A 24,467-nucleotide genomic window follows, 5' to 3' on the forward strand; every position below is an offset into this window, starting at 1 on the left:
CATGACATTTATTTTCTAACTGGGAGTTTGTATTGACATAGACTTTTGATGTCTGGTGTTAAATTGAAATCCCAGATTTGTTTTTATTGTACGCTCAATTTTGTTTTTTTATTTTTGTACTCTGAGCATGGAATGACGCATAATGATTGGAAGAGAGATCATAAAACAAAAAATCATAACCTGATGGGCCATGGGAAATACAGAAGGATAACCAACACAAGATGTAGGAAATCATCAGCTTGACAGATGCTATGTGAATTTAATTGGTGGAATCACTTTTATGTACTGGCAGTAAACTATTTACTCATTTATTTACTCATGTCTTATTTCAGTAGGATTGTTGGTACTGGCCAAGATGTGTGTGTCTGTAAATGTTGCATGTGTATTATAGAAGCTTGACACATGTTTGTATACATGTGTAATTCCAAGGTCAAATTCTCTTCCATATATGGTAGATATAGGATAATATAGTAGAAAAAAAATAGAACATTTTCTGAACTAGGTATTAGAAAATTAATATTCTAGTCTCAGCTCTGCTAAAAGTTTTACAATTATATTCATGGTATTTGTAGAAGCTTATTTTATCATATAGTAAATACAGTACATATTAAACATAAACTGTTATCATTAAAAATTTTCTGCATCCTCCATAAAAACATTGTTGAAAATATCCCTTATTATGTTGATCTATATTCTTAGGTCAAAGAAACATCAGATAAATACCTCTTTGAATTTATTACCTTGAAAATTCTTTCTGTTGAGATATGAATCAGGCAGTAGGAATTACAGTATGCTTTTTTTTCTGCTTTGGTTGTTAAGAAGCTCCAGGACTATGTTTAACTGTAAAAACTCAGATTTTTCATATAATTCTTCCCATTTTTATCATCCTGATTGTATGTGTGTCTTTAATGGTAAACTGCTTTAACAAATTTTTTGAAGTATAGAGAGCATAAAGAAAAACTATCACCCCAACTAAAGAACCAAATTAGGGATTAATCCTACAGGGCCAGTAAAAAAACCCTTGGGTTGCCTTGATCAGCATCATTTTGGTGAGAGCTTAAAGAGAACAGGTTACTATAGTGCCTAAGCAGATATTTAGTAAACAAATTTGATTTTCACTTTTCCCTCTCCAACCTATAGGTGTAACATGTAGACGATAGCCTAAATAGGTTTATTTGAACAATATTTATTGAACACTTACTTTGTATTGAAGTAAAATCCACATTGATAAAATCATAAAACAGGATAATGAAACTTCTAATAATACTGAATACTCTCAGTTGTTAGTAAGGGAAGTCAGAATTTACTGCAATATTTTACAAAGCATACAATGCAATTTTACCGGTATTCCTAACCAGAATTGGTGTATATGTGAAAAAGAGATGTTATGGGAGATAGAACCCTTCAGGTAGACTGCAGAAGATTGGAGTTATAAAATGGATTATTGACCTTAATAGAGATTAAACCTATACTTTAAAGTGCAAATAACTTAACATTGATTGCCAGATAATATGCCAGGCACTGTTCTAAATTCTTTACATGGATTAACTTGCTGAATCCTTATAACACCTTGTTGAGGTAGATTCTATTATTATACCATTTCATTTTCTGACAGGGCACATAAATCACAGAGATGTCACATAACTTGTCCAAAGCATGTGAGTAGTAAGTGACAAGCCAGGATTGGAACTCAGAAAGTCGCTCTCATCTAGACTCTGTCAGTCGTGTCACTATACTGCCAAGAGAACAAGTTTGCCTCCTCTCAGTCTTGCCTCACGCTAATGAAATTTCTAGCAAAATATATGAAGCTTTATTTAGTGCATTATCTAAATTTGTAACTTACTGGAATATTATTATTAGTTTTGTGATGTGGCTATTTTTTTAAATAATTTTTTTTGTTAATGTTTATTTATTATTGAGAGACACAGAGCATGAGCAGGGGAGGGGCAGAGAGAGGGGAAGACACAGAATCTGAAGTAGGCTCCAGGCTCTGAGCTGTCAGCACAGAGCCTGACGCTGGGCTCGAACTCACAAACTGTGAGATCATGACCTGAGCTGAAGTTGGTCGCCTAACCAACTGAGCCACCCAGGCGCCCCTTGGGATGTGGCCATTTTATATATTTTTTTTTTCTTTTCTTTTTTATTTTTTAATTTACATGCAAATTAGGTAGCATAAGTGCAAAAATAATTTCAGGAGTAGATTCCAGTACTTCATCCCCTATGTATAACACCCAGCGCTCATCCCAACAAGTGTCCTCCTTAATGCCCCTTACCCATTTAGCCCATCCTCCCCACCCACAACCCCTCTAGCAACCCTCACGTTTGTTCTCTGTATTTAAGAGTCTCATGTTTTGTTTCCCTCCTTGTTTTTATATCATTTTTGCTTCCTTTCCCTTATGTTCATCTGTTTTGTATCTTAAAGTCCTCATATGAATGAAGTCATATGATCTTTGTTTTTCTCTAATTTCGCTTAGCATAATACCCTCTAGTTCTATCCACATCATTGCAAATGGCAAGATTTCATTCTTTTTGATTGCCGAGTAATACTCCATTGTGTGTGTGTGTGTGTGTGTGTGTGTGTGTGTGTGTGTGTGTGTATCATCTTCTTTATCCATTCATCTGTCAATGGACATTTTGGGCTCTGTCCATACTTTGGCTATTGTCGATAATGCTGCTATAAGCACTGGGGTGTATGTGCCTCTTTGAAACAGAACACCTGAATCCCTTGGATAAATACCTAGTAGTGCAATTGCTGGGTCATAGGGTAGTTCTATTTTTAATTTTTTGAGGAACCTCCATACTGTTATCCAGAGTGGCTGCACCAGTTTGCATTCCCACCAGTAGTGCAAAAGAGATCCTCTTTCTCCACATCCTCTCCAACATCTGTTGTTGCTTGCATTGTTAATTTTAGCCATTCTGACTGGTGTGAGGATGGTATCTCACTGTGTGATGTTGAGTGATGTGGAGCATTTTTTCATGTGTCAGTTGGCCATCTGGATGTCTTTTTTTGGAGAAGTGTCTATTCATGTCTTCTGCCCAAGTCTTTACTGGATTATTTGTTTTTTGGGTGTTGAGTTGGATAAGTTCTTTATAGATTTTGGATACTAACCCTTTATCTGATATGTCATTTGCAAATATCTTCTCCCATTCCATCGGTTGCCTTTTAGTTTTGATGATTGTTTCCTTTGCTGTGTAGAATCTTTTTATCTTGATGAGGTCCCAATAGTTCATTTTTGCTTTTGTTTCTCTTGCCTCTGGAGGCATGTTGAGTAAAAAGTTGCTGCGGCCAAGATCAAAGAGATTTTTGCCTGTTTTCACCTGTAGGATTTTGATGGCTTCCTGTCTTACATTTAGGTTTTTCATCCATTTTGAGTTTATTTTTGTGTATGGTGAAGAAAGTGGACCAGGTTCATTTTTCTGCATGTTGCTGTCCAGTTTTCCCAGCACCATTTGCTGAAGAGACTGTCTTTATTCCATTGGATATTCTTTCCTGCTTCATCAAAGATTACTTGACCATACGTTTGTGGGTCCATTTTTGGGTTCTCTGTTCTGTTCCATTGACCTGAATGTCTGTTTTTGTGCCAGTACCATACTGTCTTGATGATTACAGCTTTGTAATACATCTTATAGTCTGGAATTGTGATGCCTCCAGCTTTGGTTTTCTTTTTCAGGATTGCTTTGGCTATTTGGGGTCTTTTCTGGTTCTATACAAATTTTAGGATTGTTTGTTCTAGCTCTGTGAAGAATGCTGGTGTTATTTTGATAGGCATTGCATTGCATACATAGATTGCTTTGGGTGGTATCGACATTTTAAAAATATTTGTTCTTCCAATCCAGGAGCATGGGATATTTTTCCATTTTTTTTTGTGTGTCTTCTTCAACGTCTTTCATAAGCTTTCTATAGTTTTCAGCGTATAGAGTTTTCACCTCTTTGGTTAGGTTTATTCCTAGGGATTTTTTGGTTTTTGGTGTGCCATTTTATATTTTAAAAGCTGCTTAATGCATATGACTTTTATTACAATTGAAACTCTTACTATTTTCCTTCATTGTTATACACCAAATTTCATGATATACCAGTGGCTTAATTTCCAGGAACCTATGATGCCAACATTTTAGGAATATATCTAATCTACCATTAGGAATCCATATCTCCAAACTTTTAGGGCAGGAAGGCTTTTAGTGATTATTTGGTAAAGACTATTCCTAGTTCAACAATTCTTTCTCCAATATCTCTACATGGTCAATGTAGCCTTTATTCAGACATTTCCAGCACTATGGAGAAGATAAACTGTGAGTCCTTACAAGGAGGGGGCTCTCTTTTGTCTGTCATTTATCTTTGAATCTCCAGCACCCAGCACAGTGTCTTGCCAAAAGCAGACATTAAAAAATGTTTGTTGACATGAACTGAAAGAACATGCTTTGGAAGTTACACATTCTTAGGTTTGAATTTGAGGTGGGCCACTTACCAACTATGTGGTGTTGAAAAATTGCTTTTGTTCTCTAAGCTTTGCTTCCTTAATCCCAATGTGGAGGTGATAATACTAACATAGAGGTCCTGTGCAAAATGCCCAGAGTTGCTAAATTGTTGTTTTCTCCCTGTCTTACAACTTCTTTACAAGGCTGCCCATCCTGTTGCTTGGCAGTTCTAATTGTTAAACTGCCCTTCTTTATTAAATGAACAGTTGACACCCTGTAATTTTCACCAGCTGGCCACATTTCTAGCCTTTGGATATACAAAGAATATATATATGTATATATATATATATTTTTTATAAATATATATATATTTTATATATATATATATATATATATATATATATATATTTTTTTTTTTTTTTAGTTTCCTATTCCACTTGACAATTTCAGCCTATGCCCAACAGCTTCAAATATTTGCAAAGAACTGTTTTGTCTTCTCTTTTTCAGGCTAAACATATCTAGATCCATTAGCACTTCCTTATGTGACATGGTTTCAGGTTGCCTTACCTTCTTAGACTAACATCCAGTGTCTCTTAAGAATATGTGTCTGCTTTTATTATTTTTTTTTAATTTTTTTTTAATGTTTATTTATTTTTGACAGAGAGAGAGACAGAGCATGAGCAGGGGAGGGGCAGAGAGAGAGGGAGACACAGAATCGAAAGCAGGCTCCAGGCTCTGAGCTGCCAGCACAGAGCCCGATGCGGGGCTTGAACTCACAGATCGCGAGATCATGACCTGAGCCGAAGTCGGACACTCAACCGACTGAGCCACCCAGGTGTCCCATGTGTCTGCTTTTTAAAAACATGATACTATTGAGTGTCTTCACCCTTGTTATATATCCTTGAAATTTTGAATCATTGGACCTAGATTGGAGTTTCTCATCTTACTGTTTTAATGTTTTTGGATTTCCGATTCTGCAATTGTACATTCGTGCACTCAACAAAGCTCTCTAAAGTGCTTACTATGAACCAGATGCTTGGAAAACATCAATGAACAAATATATTTAATAATGAGTGGTTGTTTTCAATGTTAAAACAACTAAATGTATTTAGAAACTATTTCCTTCTACTCTACTATCTGTGGAAATAGAGAGTAAGCTGTGTTTTAGACAATATATATGAATGTTTGTGGCCCCCCCCCCCAACATACATATGTTGAAAACTAATCTCCAGTGTGATAGTATTTGGAGATGACATTTTTAGAAATTATAGATCATGAAGGTGGAGCCCTTATGAATGGGATTAGCTCCCTCATAAAAGAGACCTCTCTAGCCCCTTCCACCATGTGAGGACACCGTGAGAAGATGGCCATCTCTGAACCAGGAGGCAGGCCCTCACTAGACACTGAACCTCTCTGTGCCTTGTTCTTGCACTTCCCAGCCTCCAGAACTGTGCGAAATAAATGTTTGTTGTTTAAGCCACGCAGTCTATGGTATTTTGTTATAGCAGCCTGAATGGACTGGGACAACATATAACATTTTATATAATATACTCATCATCTTAGTCTCTCATTATAACTACAAATATGTCGTACTTGCTGTGACTAAGTGAAAAATATCATCTAAACAGCCAGATTAGATGTCATTGACCTGAGCTACTAAGCACATGTTCACTTTATTCTAGGGAGAGCCCTTCGGCCACTCTTTAAAAATCGATTTGCTTGTTTTATAAGTAGGTGCTTTGGTAATGGGGTAGAATTAGCAATCAGGAAATCTAAGTTTGCGTCTTAACTATTGTACCAGTTGTGTGAGTAAACTTTTCATTTCCTATGTAAACACTATAATAATACCTGTCCTGTTCCCCATGATTTTTATGAAGATAAAATATTTTCATGAAAATGCTTTACAAGAAATAAAAGACTGTTATTTATTGTTTCAAGGTTTGGTAATCAGACTTACTCACACATAACAAGACAGAAACAATAAATTAGAAAGTTGTATTGAAGTGTCAGGAGAAGCCCCCCACACCTTCTGAAAGTAGCAAGAATAATGCCTGACATCCTGACACTAAAACAGGAAACAACACATATTTTAAAACCAGTAGGTTGAAAGAGGTGAGCTGTCTAGGTGCTCTTACTATCAGTGTAAGCAGCCTTTTATACCAGGCTCGTTCTTGAAAGGGTCACTGTGTTATTAGTACAACATCGAATGTGCTTACAGATGACCCAAGTGATGGGGACAAGATTGAATTATTTAACTGGCATAGCCAATAGATAACAAAGATTTTCTTATGGTCTCTGATGTTGATCATTGGGAGCTATGTTTATACATAGTTGAATGAACTTGATACTTCCAACTGAATGATGATTTTACCATTCTGTAAAGATAGGGCTTGGGTGTAGTCAGAAAGCTATTTCCCTGGCATGTCCCATTTTCTCCCCTGCTCCCCACACTTGTTGGGTATGGGCCTCACACCTCTCTGAGATGATACAAAGCCCCAAACAATGAAGTCATCTGTTTATCAGGGTTTTAATTGGTTTAGTAACTAATAACAATATCATAGCTAACATTTTGAGAGCTTACCATGTGCCAAGCATGGTATCAGCACTTTACCCTCATCATCTCATTTAATTCCCTCTCTGTTTTCTATCTTTGCCTGCCTTTACTTGTGAGGCAAAGAGAGGCTAAACAGCTTGTCCAGCAAGTAGTCAAGAAGGCCTAAACAATCTGACTCTAGAACCCCTGCTCTTAATGATGTTAGTGCCTGCTATTGGTTTATTAATTCCACCAGAGAGTGCTATATTTCTTTTGGTCAAAAAGTTCTTTCCAGGGGCACCTGGGTGGCTCATTCGCTAAGCATCCGACTTTGACTCAGGTCATGATCTCACAGTTCGTGAGTTCAAGCCCCGCGTTGGGCTCTGTGCTGACAGTTCAGAGCTTGGAGCCTGTTTCAGATTCTGTGTCTCTGTCTCTTTCTGCACCTCCCCCACTCGCACCCTGTCTCTGTCTCTCTCTCAAAAATAAGCATTAAAAAAAATTCTTTTTAAGTTATTTCCAACACTTGCTAAGCTATCGTAAACAAATATCTCTATTAACGTTATTAGGAATTTGAAAGTGAAGTTTAACAATATACAGACAATTCCCTTTTGAATAATTGTGCTTTGATTGTGCCTTTTGGAAAAATAAGTTACACGAGTGGATTTGTTTGTAGGATTAATTTAAAATTATAAGCTCATAGAATGTTTTTTTGGCGGGGGGGGGGGTGTACAATTCTATGAATATGACCCATAAATAGATTCATGTAACTGCAGCCAGCATCAAGATGCAGAACAGTTTCATCGCTCCAGAAACCTCCACTGTGCTGGGCGACTGCTTTGTGGTCATACGGTCCCCCACTCAATTTCTGATAACCAGTCATCTGTTCTCAGTCACTATGGTTTTGTCTTTTCAGGAATGTCATGTAAAGGAAATCCTACAACATGTAAACTCTTGAATTTCGGTCCTTTCTCTCAGCATAATGTCTATGAGATTCATCTAAGTTTTTATATATATCAATAAGTGTTCCTTTTTATAGTGGAATAGAATTCCACTATATGGATATACTCTAGTTTTTTTCAATCAGTTCACTTATTGAAGAACATTTGGGTGTTTCCAGGTTTTGGTAGTTACAAGCAGAGCTGTCATGAACATTTGTATTTTTGTGTGAATATAAGTTTTCATTTCTCTAGGACAAATAATTAAGAGGGTGGGAACTCTTGGTCAGATGGTGAGTGTGTGTTTCAGAGTGGCTGTACCGTGTTGCATTTCTGATAGCAGTATGTTAAAGTTCTAATTTCCCTTCATCCTTTCCAGCACTTGATATTATTAGTATTTTTAATTTTAGCCATTCTGATAGGTATGTAGTAATATCTCATCATAGTTTTGTTTGAATTTCCCTAATGCCTAATATTGACCATCTTTTCATGTGCTTATTTGCCCTGCACAGTCTCCTTGGTAAAGCTTCTGTTTCAGGCTTTTTTCCATTTATTAATTGTGTTATTTCTTTTCATAGGTAAGTTTTGAGAATTCTTTATATATTCTGGATATAAGACCTTTGCAAATGTTTTGTCCTAGTATTTGGCTTGTCTTTTCATTCTCTTTAATTTTTTGCAAAGCACAATTTTTCTCGTTTTGATACACTCTAATGTATCAGAAAACACTTATGGGAGGTGGGAGTGGGTGGAATGAGTTAAGGGGAGTCAGAAGGTACAAACTTCTGGTTTGTAATGATGTAATATATAGCATGAGGATGTAACATATAGCATGGTGAGTAGAGTTAATAATACTATATTGCATAGTTGAAGGTTGCTGAGAGAGTAGATCTTTTTATTTTTTTTTAATGTCACTTTATTCCTATTTGGTATATAGATGAGCCAAAGGATTTTTTTTTAAATATCAGTTTATTCCTATTCAGTTGTTGCCTGCTTCCAGACCTCTATGGAAGACAAAGTTCCTTTGATCATCTGGCAAGTTGTGGGTTCTGAGCTGAGCAGTGCTCTTGGTCATGGAGTAGATAGACATAGAGTAGGTTCTGTGTCTGTGTCTGCTCAGGGCTCACAGCTAACAAGAGAGTAGATCTTAAAAGTACTCATCACACACAAAAAGTTCGGTAACTATGTATGGTGACAAATGCCAACTGTATTTACTGTGGTGATCATTTCACAGTGTATACAAATATCGAATCATTGTGTTATATACCTGAAATTATTGGAATGTCATGTGTCAGTTATACCTCAGTAATATTAATATTATTAATAATAATAATACATTTATGTATTATGTTTTTCCTATCAGATTGAAGAATACTCTGGGGTGCCTGCGTGGCTCAGTCAGTTGAGCATCCAACTCTTGATTTCAGCTCAGGTCATAATCTCACAGTCATGGGATTGAGCCCTGTGTGGGGCTCTGCTCTGTGTGGGGTGTGGAGCCTACTTGAGATTTTTTCCCTCCCTCTCCCTCTGCCCCTCCCCTGGTCTCTCTCTCTTTCTCTCTCAAAAGAAACAAACAAACAAAATAAAACAAAAAAAACAACTTTTCTATCCCCAAGTCATGATAGATGATAGCTAGATTTTCTCCTATATTTTTATCTCAAAGCTTTAGAGCTTTAAATTTAGATCTGTGATCCCTTTGAGTTAATTTTTGTATAAAGTATGAAGTTTAAGATGAGGTTCATTTTTTTGCATATACATATCTGATTGTTCCACCATCATTTGTTAAAAAGACTTTTCTTCTTCCATTGAATTGCCTTTGCACCTCTGTCAGAACCAATTGGCCATGTTTGTTTGGGTCTATTTCTAGACCCTATTCTCTTCTGTTGATTTATATGTCTATCCCTTTGCTAATACCACACTGTCATGATGAAGTCATAGAGGTAACAGGAAGCCAAATCATGTAGGGTATTATAGACCACTGAAAGGATTTTGGCTTTTGCTTTGAGCGAAATGGGAAATTATTGGAAAGTGTTGAGCAAAGAAGTGACATGACTTTAATGAGACAAGGATAAGAGTAGGACATTTTTGCAGTCATCCAGATGTAAGAAGATGGTAGTTTTGGCCAAAATGATAGGTGGAGGTGGTGAAAAGAGGTCATATTCTGAAAGTATTTTGAGAGTGGAGCCAACATGACTTTTTAATGGGTCGATTGTAGAGACTAAGAAATAAGAAGGGGAAATGTTGACTCCAGTCAAAGGTTTTAGCTTGACCAACTTGAAAAATGGAATTATCATCACTTGAGATGGGGAAAGCATCAGATGAAATAAGTTTTAGGAGGGAAGATCAGAACTTTTAGACATGTTGAATTTTAAATTTTGATTAGACCACCAAGTGTAGAATATGCAGGGGTCATGGGGAAAGAGGGCCTAGCATTTGGGAGAGAGATTTAGGGATAGAAATACAACTTGTGGAATTATCAGCAGATACATTCTATTTAAGGCACATCAGTGAGATCACCAAGACTGGAAGTATAGATAGACAAGGAAGAGGCCCAAGAACTGATCCCTAGACCACCTCAGCACTGAGAGGTTGGGGACAAGAAGGGAAACTAGCAGAAGACACTAAAAATCATAGTGGGATAGAAAGAAAATAAAGAGAGAATGATTCCTGGAAGCCAAATGAAGAAAGTGATATCTATGAAGGAAGTTATCAAAAGTGCAAATGCTGCGGGGCGCCTGGATGGCTCAGTTAGTTAAGCATCCGACTTTGGTTCAGGTCATGATCTCATGGCTTATGAGTTCCAGCACCACATCTGGCTCTGTGCTCACAGCTCAGAGCCTGGAGCCTGCTTCGGATTCTGTGTCTCACTCGCTCTCTGCCACTCCCCTGCTTGTGCTCTGTCCCCCTCTCTCTCAAAAATAAATTTAAAAAAAATTTTTAAAAGGTGCAAATGCTGCTAATAGGTCAAACAAGATAAGGAAACTAAATATACCACTGGGTTTAACATCATGAGGTCATCAGTCACCTCAGTGAGAGACATTTCTGTGGAGTTGTAGAAGCAAAAGTCTGATTTAGAACAGGGTTGAGAAAGAAAAGGAGAGGAATTGGAGACAAAGAATAGAGGCAACTTTGCGTGTGTATGAGGGGTGGGGGGAGCTAGTTTGTTTGCAAAGAGGACCAAAGAAATGAGGAAGTAGCTGGGGAAAGACAGAATGGGCTTAAAATAAAGTTGTTGATTTTTGTTCTTTTTTCTTAAGGTGAAAAATAATGTAATGGTGGCCTTTGTAAAGGCTGATTGATGATGGGTGACTCAGCAGGGAGGGAAATTTTAATGACATAAGAGGACCAGGGGAGAATGCCAGAACAATTGATTTTCTTGATGGAAGGAGAAAGGGATGGGATTTGGTACAAAAAATGGAGAGATTGCCTTTAAAAAGGAGCAAGGACGTTTCATCAATGGCAATGCCTGGAAAAGCAGAGTATGTGGATGCAGATGTAGGTACTATGGCAGGTGTGAGCAAGTCCTCTTCAGGTTGCTTCATTTTCCTCACTGAAGCAGGAAGCAAGGTCAGCAGCTGAGAAGGAAGGTTGGGGGGAAGTGTTAGGAATTTGAAGAGAGAAGAGTGACAGAATAATCACCTGGGACGGTGAATCACTAAGGGAGGAGCAGGGGAAAGAGTAGCTGAAGCCAGAGGAGGACGTTCCTCAAGAGGAGGAATTCCAGGAACCAAGATCATCTATGTGCATATTGAGGATGCCAGGAAGTATGACCAGAAGTTTTAGAGTTATTGACAGTAAGCCTGGAGCTAAAGTCTTGGAGAAATGACGGGGAATGAGTTGGTGTCTGGGAAGTGACTGTATCATTGGTGGTAATGGATAGTATACAGGGTTTAGTCCTACCCTGCTGCCACTATCTTGCCCCAGTGGAAGCTACTGTTATTTTGTCCCCCCACCCCAAATATGTATTTATCAGCCTAAGAAGAAAATCTCATAATGACATGAGATTCGAAGCAGAGGAGTTTTAGGAGAGGTGGGAGACTGCTCTGAAAGCAGCCATGTGGAGCAAAAGGGGCACCCATCCCACCTCCAGGCCGGCACTTGAGAGGGTTGCAGGGGAAACAGTGTCCCCAGGGGAGAGTCAGTTTTCCATTAAAGCAAGGTGAGGAGTGCATTATACACATCTATAAAACCATCATGATGCCTGCTGCAATCCCATATGCTCATAGAGTCAGTGGATATTGTTTAAAATGTATGCATTATTGTAAGGAGCATATACATTTAATTTCTCTTTTTAAAGATTGAAAATATTTTTTCCATGGTTTTGGAAGTTGGTTGTTCTATTTGTCAATGAGAAATAATACAACAGCTCTTGAATAGTTTTGAAAATGATGTCAGTTGATCCCTATTAAATATTTTTAGCCTTTTTGAGATTATTTTGGAGAGGTAATGAGGACCTGCATCTTTATAATGCCAGATATTTTGAGGGCAACTTAAAAAATGAAAGCATATGTAAATATTTCCAACATCCAGATGTTGGACATCATTTGGACACAGCTTCAAAATAGTACCTTTTTTGTTTATGACTCTTTTGTTTCTGCACTAGAATATGAGAAGAGGCATAAACTTCTGGCCTGATATGATAGTTGCATCAATTTCCTGTGTAATAGCCAGTCATTAAACCAGTGCCAAATGGAGGGGCGCCTGGGTGGCTCAGTCGGTTGAGCGTCCGACTTCAGCTCAGGTCATGAGCTCGCAGTTCGTGAGTTCGAGCCCCGCGTTGGGCTCTGTGCTGATAGCTCAGAGCCTGGAACCTGCTTCAGACTCTGTGTCTCCCTCTCTCTGCCCCTTCCCCGCTCATGCTCTGTCTCTCTCTGTCTCTCAAAAATGAATAAATGTTAACAAATTTTTTTTAATTAAAAAAAAAAAAAAAAACAACCAGGGCCAAATGGAGAATTAAAAAGGGAAACTGCAGGGAAGGTCAAGCCAAAGTTAGAAATGGTCATAGAGTATTGCTCAGAACATACTATAGAAATGGAAACTCTGAAGTTGATCTAGGTTTTAAAGAAAATCTATTTTTAAATGTTTATTTATCTATTTTTGAGAGAGAGAGAGAGAGAACAAACATATGCATGCACGCATGTGTGGGAGAGGGGCAGAGAGAAAGGGAGACAGAGAATCCAAAGCAGGCTTTGCACTGTCAGCTATCAGCACAGAGCCCGATGCTGGGCTTGAACTCACAATCCGTGAAATCATGACCTGAGCTGAAGTCAGATGCTTAACCAACTGAGCCACTTCAGTGCCCCCAAAATCTATTTTTAAAGTAATCTTGAATAGTCTACTTTTTTAAAAAGGTAAGTAAGTTTCTGTTAGTCCTCATTCATCATTTAAAAATAATAAGCTGTGAAAGGCAGCCTGATAAATGTAAAATGGGTATGGTATATGTGATCGATCGATCGATCTATCTATCTATCTATCTATCTATCTATCTATCTATCATGTATATATTTCTTTCCTTTCCCCTTCCCTCTCTTCCTGCCTGACTCCCTTCCTTTTCCCCTTCTCCTGCCTTCCCTTCCTCCCTTCCCTTTCATATCTTGTGAATAGGGTCAAACATCAGCTTTCTGTCTCTTGGAATATAAGAAGAAAGATCTGTGTACAATCCATTTTGTACACATTGATTCTTGGATTAAAAATAGCTTGATTCCATTTGAAACTTTTTCTCCCATCCCAAGAAGCTCAGGTTTTGTTCCTAGTGCAGACTGGGTAGAAGGAGAAATAATGCACAGTCAGCATTTTAGCTGGAGTGCTTAGTGGACAATTTTAATGTTTTTTTACATCTTGACCTCTATTTCCAGAGAACATCCTGGTTGGCAGCTCAGGCCTGATTAAGATTCACTTCAGGCATTTAATTCTCCTAAGGGAGTTTATAGCTTAATCTAACAATCAAGAATACCTGAATCTACTCAGAACTTAATTTCTTGAAGGTTATAGGAAACTTCTACTTGAGCAAGGCAAAAAGAGCAAATAAATGGGTGAGCTTAGGTATATAATGAATTTTGATGTATATATTTTGAATTATACTTCTTAAAAATTTTAATTTTTTTGAGAGAGAGTGCTTGAGTAGGGGAGAGAGAGGGAAGGAGGGAGAGAGAGAGAGAAAGACAAAGAGACAGAAAGAGACACAGAATCCTAAGCAGGCTCCATGCTGAGCAAAGAGTCTGATGTGGGGCTCAGTCCCATGACCCTGGGATCATAGCCTAAGCCGAAATCAAGAGTCAGATGCTTAACTGACTGAGCCACCCAGGTGCCCTGAATTATACCTTTAAATATTTAATCAACAAATATATTTTTTTAAAATAAATATTATAGACCAAATCGTACTAAATGTATTAATAGATCCAAACTTTAACTTTCAATTTGAGTTAGAGTAGAATACTATATATCCCATTAGACAGCCTATACATTGATTACTTTCTTATCTAGCTTTCTCATTATCACTTGTTCAGCAATATTAAAAGTACTCAGATTTAGAAATAATTCTTTGATAGGGTTTTGGTTTCACTAAAACAATTATTCAAAAAGCAGAATTGGAACTAAAAATCTCTTTTGAGGCTACCACAATATAAAAAAACCTCACCACTTACATTACATTAAGAAATCTAGAATACCAACATGTGTTTCCTCATGGGCTTTAGCAAACAGTATACCCCTACAATTGTTTTTATTTATTTATTTTTTTAGAGAGAGGATGCAAGTAAGCGAGGGGCAGAGAGAGAGAGGGAGAGACAGAGAAGTGGGGTTCACCAGAAGTGGGGCCCAAGCTTACCCAATATGGGACTTGAGCTCACAGTCCATGAGATCATGATGAGCTGAAGTCAGATGCTTAATGACTGAGCCAGCCAGGTGCCCCCACAGTTGTTTTTAAACAGGAAGGTAGAGATTTGACTACTTGTACCAAGAAGTGGCCTTCAAACGTTTTTGGATGGTGAACTTGGTGATTAAGAAAGGAGGATATGAAAGAATCTGTCAGTATAACATCACCTCTTTTCTGCAGCTATTAATGATGGTGAGACTGGGCCTTCAGAGTAATAAACATCTCACCTCATTATTTGAATCAGTCTTTCACTGGCAGTGCTTACCACTTTTCTTTCATTATCATCTCTATAAAGGAGCCTTTTAAGATATTTTTTCCTAATTGCCACAAAATTAAATAGCGAGGAATAAGATTTTGGAGGATAGGGTTGAGCTTGAGGGAATCACACACCATTGTAATACCTAAGACTTTTTTCACTTCCCCTAGGACCAATTTCACTCCCTTTGGGTCTGTATTGATTTTCTAGGGCTGCTGTAACAAAGTACTTCAAATTCTGTGGCTTGAAACAGCACAAACTTACTCTCTAGTTTCTGGAGGCTAGAAGTCTGCAGTTTACTGGGCTGAGGTCAAAGTATGGGGAGGGCCACACTCCTGCTGAAGGCACTATAGGAGCGCCTATTTCCTCTTTTAGCCTCCACCTTTGTCCAATTTCTAGAACTGCATTCCATACATTAATTGGCTCAAGGCCCCGTCCTCCACCTTTCAAAGTCAGCAGTTCAGCATCTTGCTTCAGTGTCATATTGCCGTCTTCGTCAAATCTTCCTCTGCCTCCCTTTTATCAAGATACTCTGGTTACATTTAGGGTCTACCTGGGCAATCCGGGATAACTTTGCAATCTCAAAATCCTTAACTTAATTACATCTACACAGTCTCTGTTGCCATAGAAAGTAACATTCACAGGTCCCAGGCATTAAGACTTGATATCTTTGGGGGCCATCATTCAGCCTACCACATGGGTGATACCACCCAATTGGAAATGCGCCATTAAGAAAGAAAGAAAAAGTAGAATAGAAGGTAATAAATATGTACCTTTGGCTATTTTTTTAAATTATATTTTCATCTATTTGGGGCACTTGTCATTAGAAGATAGAGGATGTGTTTAAAATTAATAGGATTCAGAAGAGTAGAGTTGGTGATGCCCATCTTACTGTGGTGTACATTTATTCTGCATCACCCTTTCTGCTGGGGCCAGTCAGCAGAGAAGGGCAATGAGTCACTCCAAGGTCAGACAGTGTTATTACCTAACTCTTATTGTGATGGGCAAATCCACCATTAAGCTTCAGATTGAGAGAAATACTATTGAGTTGGCAAATGCTTTCGATGTGTACGTGCAGATAGTCATATGTAACCACAATTTCTCACACTCTGTGGCAAGAGAAAGAAAGATGAAATGAAAAGAGAAATGAAAATTCTGTGCTGTATTTTAATTTGCTGCAAAACTCCTCCTTCATGAATGACCATTCTGTTAGGCACCTACTTTGTGCAAATGCTATGCCAACACTGCTGAACATATGAGCATGTGTGATGCAATGTGTGCTTCTATTAGACTGTTCAGAGGGATATAATAAGTATGTAATTAATTATAGTACTGGAAGGCACTTCTCTCACCCTGTGCTGCTCAGGATAGTTGTCTGAATTAAAGCAGGAAACACCTGCCTGACATCCTCTAAGTACGTAGCCTGATTAGTGCCCTCTGGGAAACATCCAGTGGCCACCACTTGGTTCTCTAGCCTAAGAGAAATAGTAATTAAAGACTTACTGCCGGGTTCTTCTTTGTTTATTATAATGAATATCTTAGATGGCCTTGAAATCGATTAGTTCTCTATTAACAATCCATGAGTTGTACTTCCATCCGAAATGAGTAGAGGGTATTATGGAGGCTGAATAATATATTTAATAATTATGGAAGTTGAATTCAACAAGAATCCTTATCAAGTCCAACTAGATTCTTAAAGCTCTCCTCAAACTGCTTTTGGAGACAGACTTTCCCTGACATATTTAACCAAATCATAGGCTAAAAAACCTTCATATTTGCCCTTATTCTTGGGCAAATAGGACCTGGGCATCTTAATCTTTATTTTAAAACTGAATTGCTGGAAAATGTTATTGAAGCCTAGCATAATAACATTTCATTTTGGATAATGCAGAGGAACAAAAGAAAAATTGTATTAGGAAAAATCTCCTAAAAGTTTGTTACTTAAAACTTTGCAAATAATTGAAGTCAGAAATTTTGGATTTTGTTTTTAGAGCTATGTGTAGATTTTGCAAGTAGTTTCATCCCCATATTTGCCAGAGTTTAGCGCTGGTTCTGCACATGTTAGTGGAGGAATGTTAGGCAAGTAAAACAGCCTCTTCAGGCCTCAATATTATTACCTATTAAATGGGAATAAGTGAATACGTACCTCTCCGGGCTTTTGCCAGGATTAAATGAATCCTCACATGTGACACACCTGGAAAAGCACCTGGCACGTAGTTAACATGGAGTCAGAGTTAGCTATTTTATTATTTTATTGCTGTTTGCATATATTTAAAAATATATTTAGGATTATTTCACTAGGATAGCATTCCAAAAATAGAATTACAAGATCAAATGATACAAAGCTTTTTTTTTTTTTTTTAAGATCCTACATGTAGCTATATTGCTTTCTTAATTGGTTCAAGCAATTTATGCTCTCATCAGTAATAGAAAAGAATCCCCATTTCCCTGAGCCCTGGCGAGCATTAAGCTTTATAACTCGTTTTGATTGCTTATTTGGTAGGTGAGTAGTGGCATTTCAGTACTAATCTATAAGGTCATTTATGGTAGAGACATGATTTATCTTGCTCATCAGTGTATCCTAGCACAAAGCTTGGAATACAGTAGACACAGAAAAAAGAACAAGTGAATGAGAAATTTGCTACATTCATTAAATTGTGGAATAATTAATGAATAAATTCATTTAGTAATTAAGGAATAATTTGTATTCCTTATGTTTTTGCATATTTATTTATTAGGTTTTAGTGTTTCTATTATGTATGTGTGTTTCAAGAAGTTACTGATTTTTTTCTTTTTCGTATTTATTTATATTTATATTTATTTTATTTTCATTTTAATTCCAGTCTAGTGAATATATGGTATTCTATTAGTTTCAGGTGTCCAATATAGTGATTCATCACTTCCATACATTACTCAGTGCTGGTCATGATAAGTGTACTCTTAATCCCTATCACCTATTCCATCCATCCCTCCATCTGCCTCCCCTCTGCCCAGTTGATTTTTCTTAATCATTACTATGAGTATTTCTTCCAGTTTTTTATTTGCCTTTTGATTTTATTTTACTTTTGACACACTGAAGTTTTGGCAGTTCTATTTTTAAATCCACTGCTTGTAATCCTATGAGGTTCCTTTTAGTGGTTTTAAGAATACAATGTTTTTCCCTCCTTCTTCCCTTCACCCTTCTCAAAATTATAAAATCATAATATTTATATCAGTTTGATGGTTTGATTTTTATTCTTTTTGAAATTTAATTTTATTTATTTATTTTGAGAGAGAGAGCACACACAAGTAGGGGAGGGGCAGAGAAAGAGGGGGAAAGAGAGAATCCCAAGCAGGCTCCACTGTCAGCATGGAGTCTGATGCTACTCTTGAACCCATGAACCATGAGATCATGGCCTGAGCCAAAACCAAGAGTTAGCTGCTTAAATGTATGAACCACTCAAGTGCCCCTGATTTTTACTTTTAATGCTTTAGTCTATGTGAGATTCAGTTTGGTATGTAGAACAATGTGAGAGTTTAAATTTAAAAAGTTCTCTGAGATGGTTAAATATCCCAACACCATTTACAGCATGGTGCCCCTCTTTTAGAAAGAATATCCTTCTCAGGGCACCTAGGTGGCTCAGTTGGTTGAATGTCTGACTCTCGATTTCAGCTTAGGTCATGATCCTAAGGTAATAGGATCAAGCCTTTGCATGGGGCTCTGTGCTGAGCTTGAAGCCTGTTTAGGATTCTCTTTCTCTCTCTGCCCCCCTCCCTAAAGTAATAATAAAAAAAGAATTTCCTTCTATTTTCTTTTAAATAAGCTCTACACCCAATATGGGGCTTTAGTCACGACCCTGAGGTCAAGAATCAGTTGCATACTCTATCGATTAAGCCAGCCAGGTGTCCCTCTTTCTCTATACACTCTATTTAAACTTATCATAAACAGTTTAAATTGGGAGAGTCAGAATAAATTAAAGTTTAAAAAAAAAAAAACAAAACCCAGAATATCTTTAATTAATGAAAAGAATGAATTGTTAATAATTTTCAATTCAAATGAAGAAAAATAAGCATATTTAATGTTATTAATATTTTCTGCAATATATGATTTTTTAATTTGACATAGTTCTTTTTTATTTTTAAATGTTTATTTTTGAGAGAGAGACAGAGACAGAGACAGAGCACAAGTGGAGGAGGGGCAGAGAGCGAGGGGGACACAACCTCCAAAGCAAGCTCCAGGCTCTGAGCTGTCAGCACAGAGCCAGATGTGGGGCTTGAACTCACAAACCATGAGATCATGACCTGAGCTGAAGTTGGACGCTTAACTGACTGAGCCACCAAGGCGCCCCCTTGGCATAGTTCTTTAAGGCATGATTTATAAGCTTTTAGAATTGGCCTAAGTTCTTCGGTTAAGGGTTTATAATTTTGATAAGAGTCTCAGTATTTTTACTTTGAATATCAAAAATAGAACACTATAGTCAAAATTAATCTTATTTCTTTCTGCTTGATTAGCCAGCAATAGATTTTGATTAGCTTCCGGAAACCTAAATATTCAGTAGCCTGAGGATTTCTTACCAGGTCTGAGAAGGTAATTATATACATAGCTTCTGAATAAATAACACATTTTTTGGTCTGAGTGATTTTCTTCATAATTTCCCTTTAAACTAAAATTGATTCCTTTTTTAAAGAGACTTGTGTTTTCTTTCCCAAAAGAACACCTGCATGAGTCTGTCTTCACTGTATTGCGTTTTTTATCCTGTCTGTCCTAGTTTGTCCTGTTTCTATTGTATCCTGTTATTCTGCCTACATACTCTTATGCTGGGGATTCACTTTGTAATTATTACCATGTAACAATATGTTTAAGTTTTACTAGTACTGTTTCTCTCTTATTTTTTTCTTTTGTTTCAATTATTTTGATGGCCCTTTTACTTTTAGATTATCAATATGCCTGCATTCTTGATAGATAGTACAATTTGGAAGACATGCTCAGGCTCCTTTTTCTTTTCCTGTGATGATTTAATATTTCTTCTAGGAGTGACTTAAAAAATCATTAATTCAATTGTCTACAGGTAACAGTTCTTTATCAACTGTTCCAAAATTAAAATCGTTGCTTTCATATGTATTCTCTAAAATGAAATATGGAAACCACTGATATTCACAACCAGACATTGCAAAAATCAAGACAGAAGTTCTTCTGGATTTGAAATACAGAGCTCATAATATCCAGTCATAGAACTTCCCGTCTAATTTTTTTTTCTGCTAATAGGTGCTCACTCTGACAGCTCTTCTTAAGGACCACTTAATCCTGTGTCTTTCTTTGCCGTTTCTCTTTATGCAAATAAGAGGACCCCTATATCCAGTCAAATTATCACAGCAGGCTTTTCATCAGTTTTAATGGAGTGTCAGCCTTGCCACCTGCTTATCTGGTACCCAAAGCTTGTGTATCTCCCTTCATTCTGCAGCACAGAATGCTCATCAGAGGCTGTCATCAGAGAGGGTTACCTTCAATTGCCTACTTGTTATTCTATTCCTGTCAAAAACCCAGCTGACAGGTGTTTAAGGGCCATAGCCCAAGTGACATGCAATCCGCCAACTCCTCCATTTTTTCTTAAGTTTTAGTCTTCTCTTGACATGGAGTATTGGAGAGCTGTATACTTTCTCTTATCAGGAATTTGATGTGATGTTTGAAAATATGGACCCAGAAGTCAGGTAAGAGTTAAGTTCAAATTCAAGCTCTACCACTTTTTTTTCAGTGGAATCTTGTCTAAATCTCATAGTGTTTGTCAGCCTCAGTTGTTTATCTGTGCAATAAGGTTAAAAATAATGGGGAAGAAATGTATTTCTCTTGAATATCTAATGGTATTTTTAAAATGTTATTTTATATATTTTTCTATTTTTATTTTTATTATTTTTTTTATTTGAATATAGTTTTTTTAATGTTTATTTATTTTTGGGACAGATAGAGAGAGACTGCATGTGAGTGAGGGAGGGGCAGAGAGAGAGGGAGACACAAAATCCGATGCAGGCTCCAGTCTCCAAGATGTCAGCACAGAGCCCGACGCGGGGCTTGAACCCACGAACCGTGAGATCATGACCTGAGCCAAAGTTGGATGCTCAACTGACTGAGCCACCCAGGTGCCCCTATTTGAATATAGTTGACACACAATGTTATATTAATTTCAGATGTACAACTTAGTGATTTGACAAGTTTATACATTATACTGTATTCATCACAAGTGTAGCTGACATCTGTCCCTTTGCATCACTATTACAGTATCATTGACTGTATTCTTTATGCTCTGCTTTTTATTCCTGTGACTTATTCATTCCATAACTGGAAGCCTGTATCTCCCTTTTTCCTTCACCATTTTGCCTGACCTCCCACCCCCCTTCCTCTGGCAACTTAAGTTTGTTCTCTGTGTTTATAGGTCTGATTCTACTTTTTGTTTATTCCTTTTTAAAGTTTTTATTTATGAGTGAAATCATATGGTTATTTGTCTTTCTCAGTCTGACTTATTTTACTTAGTGTAATACCCTGTAGGTTCATCTATTGTTATCTCAAATGGCACAATAGCATCTTTTTTTATGGCTGTATCATATCTAATGGTATTTTATTCTATTTTTTTAAATATTTATTTATTTTGAGAGAGAGAGAGAGAGAGCAAGAGTGCATGAAGGGTAGGGACAGAGAGAGAGGGAGAGGGAGAATTCTAAGCAGGCTCACATCAGCACAGAGCCTGACTTGGGGCTCTGTCTCACTAACCATGAGATCATGACCTGAGACAAAACCAAGAGTCAGATGCTTGACTGAGCCACACAGGTGCTCCAATTTTATTTTGTTTTTAAAGTTTATTTATTTATTTATTTTGAGAGAGAGAGAGAGAGAGCAAGCATATGCATGCAAGCAGGGGAGGAGCAGAAAGAGAGGGGGAGAGAGAATTCCAAGCAGTCTCTGAACTGTCACCACAGAGCCCAATGTGGGGCTTGATCCCAATTACTTTGAGATCATGACCTGAGCTGAAGTCAAGAGTCAAATGCTCAGCTGACTGAGCCACCCTGGCACCCCTGTCTAATGGTATTAAAAAAGAGAGAAAACTAGAATTAAATGACTCTGTGTGTTTCCTTTTTCACATGTTTGCTGGGAAGCAGAGAGCTCAGTTTAAAGCTCAGTTACAGTGGCTACTTGAGACCTGGTCAGGGTATTGCGTTTTGGTATGTGAGCTATTTTCCTGGGTAAGTAGACGATTGTCCAAGATCAGTTAATTTTCCTAAAGTAAAAGTTTATTTAAAAGTGAATTAAATTATCAGTTGACAGTCTTATCTGTCCTAGGCAAAATTTTCCTGGAACAAATAATTCATGTTGACACTAGGGGTCTCAGTCTTAGTCCTGAGAATTCAATTCTCAGGTCCTAGTCCTAGGACTAAGGCATCATATTAATGCTTTTGGTCATACTTCTCAAGGACATGTGCTTCTTTTTTTCATTTTGTAAAATTTTCTATTTTATCTTAACTGCTTTATTATATATATAAACATATATAATAAATATTATATATATTTTTTATTATAAATGTCCTCAAAACATTTTAAGTAGGGGGTATAAATAATAATAACGTACAAATGGTAATATAACCCAAATCATCAGGAGGGACAAAGAAAGCAAAAATGGCCATGGTGCAGTGGTTAAAGCATAGGATTTAGAGTCAGACACACCTTGGTTTGAATCATGGCCCTGAGCAAGTTCTTTACCTCTCACCGCCTTAGTTTCTTAATTTGTTATGTGAGCATAATGTTACCGTATAGAGTTATTCTCAGGATTAAATGAGGTAGTACAAAGCTCTTAGATAGTAAAAAGCTCTTAGAATGAATAATAAGATGGGTGCCCAATAAACAGTAGTTATAGAAAAAAGAATGAAATCACAACTTGGTGCCACAGGCATTTTAAGGATTTGAATTTTAGGTTGAAGCAAGATTGACATCAGGAAAGAAAAAGTGTCCCTCAGCTTTTCAAGAATCATGAACTACAGAAGCTAAACAGTGCCTGACTTTAACCTACCTCCTGTTAAAGAATTATTTAAAGTATAGCACAAAGTCCTGATTTGATTAAATTCTCTAAGAAGGTGTAATTCCAAATTCCAGAGCTGGAGATGGACATGGTAATCGCTGGACTTCAGTATTAGAATCAAGACATCCAAGAGGCAACCATCATTGCTTCCAGTTCTCTCTCTAGTAGATGTAAAGACCTTTGCCAGCTGATTAGCAAGTGTGAAAGAGGAATATTAACAATACCCAGGAGTCTAAGTCAGAAGGGAAAATTAGGAAATGTTGCTCAAGTTGACTTCCCAGTGTAGAACAGAAGGAATGTTTAGACTGAAAAACAACTACCTGTTTGTAAATAACGTAAAGACGTAAATAACACCTTCAGGGACACTTGAATGTCCTATTACTTCATTAGTTCATTAGTTCACCTCCTGCTTAGGCCCACCTGACAACTAGAAGAATGATGGGAGGAACTAGTCATTAAAGAGGAAAAGAATTGATTATCTCAATCTCCAGAAATAACAGCATAATAATATGGCAGATTTCCACCAAACCATTAAAAAAAAAAAAGGCAGCACTTTTCTGCTGATTAGGAAAAACTGTTAAGAAAGCATCTTTATCGTTATTTGATATTTGTAGCTTTTACAGTGTTTATTGTTTTTACTTTCCTTCTCCCACTATTTTGCATTCGTCAAATATTTGTTGAACACGTTCTGTTCACCAGGTACTGGTCTAGACAGTGGAGGTACAGCAAGAAACAAGACAAAATCCTTGCTCTCATGAAGCTTACATTCTAGTGGGTGAGAATGACTATAAATGTAATTATAATATCCTGTCATGTTGTAAAATGGGGAACTCTCATGGAGGGACTGGGTTGGTAGGCTGGGGGGGGGGGTGTAACATCAGAGTTTTGTTTTGATCATATTTTGTTTGAGATGCCTGTAAGACCTCCAAGTGGAGAAGACAACAAGAAGAAGAAGATCATTGGATACACAAGTCTGGAGCTCAGGGTAGAGGTTGAGACTAGGGAAAGAAGTTTAGGATTACCAGTGAAAGATGACATTGAAAGCCATGGGTCCAGATCTCATCACTGTGGAGTAATAAGAGAAGATGTCCAAGGATCTAGCCTTGGACAGTTACTTACAGAAATCCATGAAGAAAAGGAGGAGCCATTAAAGGAGGCTGAATCCTAGAGATACATGTGTTTCCAAAAGGAAGAAGTGAACTGTGAGTAGGATGAAGCCAAGACCTGACCATTCAATTTGGCAAGATGGGGTTGCTGATGACCTTGGCAAGAGATATTTCCCTGGGGTGGAGGGAACAAGGCAGAGCAAAAGGGAAGAAATGACAATATAAACAATTCATTTCAAGATTTTGCTGTGAAAGGTAGCAGAGGAATGGGGCTACTATTATTTTTGTTTTCTTTCTTAGTTTCT

General features: G+C 37.4%; 1 protein-coding gene across 4 annotated transcripts in view; it reads left to right on the forward strand.

Annotated features, from left to right (window-relative positions):
• The window catches only part of BICD1 (BICD cargo adaptor 1), a 244,967-nt gene that overhangs the window by 111,382 nt on the left and 109,118 nt on the right, over positions 1–24,467 (forward strand). The gene's annotated exons all lie outside the window — the stretch shown is intronic.

Source organism: Panthera tigris, chromosome B4, assembly GCF_018350195.1.
Source record: "Panthera tigris isolate Pti1 chromosome B4, P.tigris_Pti1_mat1.1, whole genome shotgun sequence".
NCBI lineage: Eukaryota > Metazoa > Chordata > Mammalia > Carnivora > Felidae > Panthera > Panthera tigris.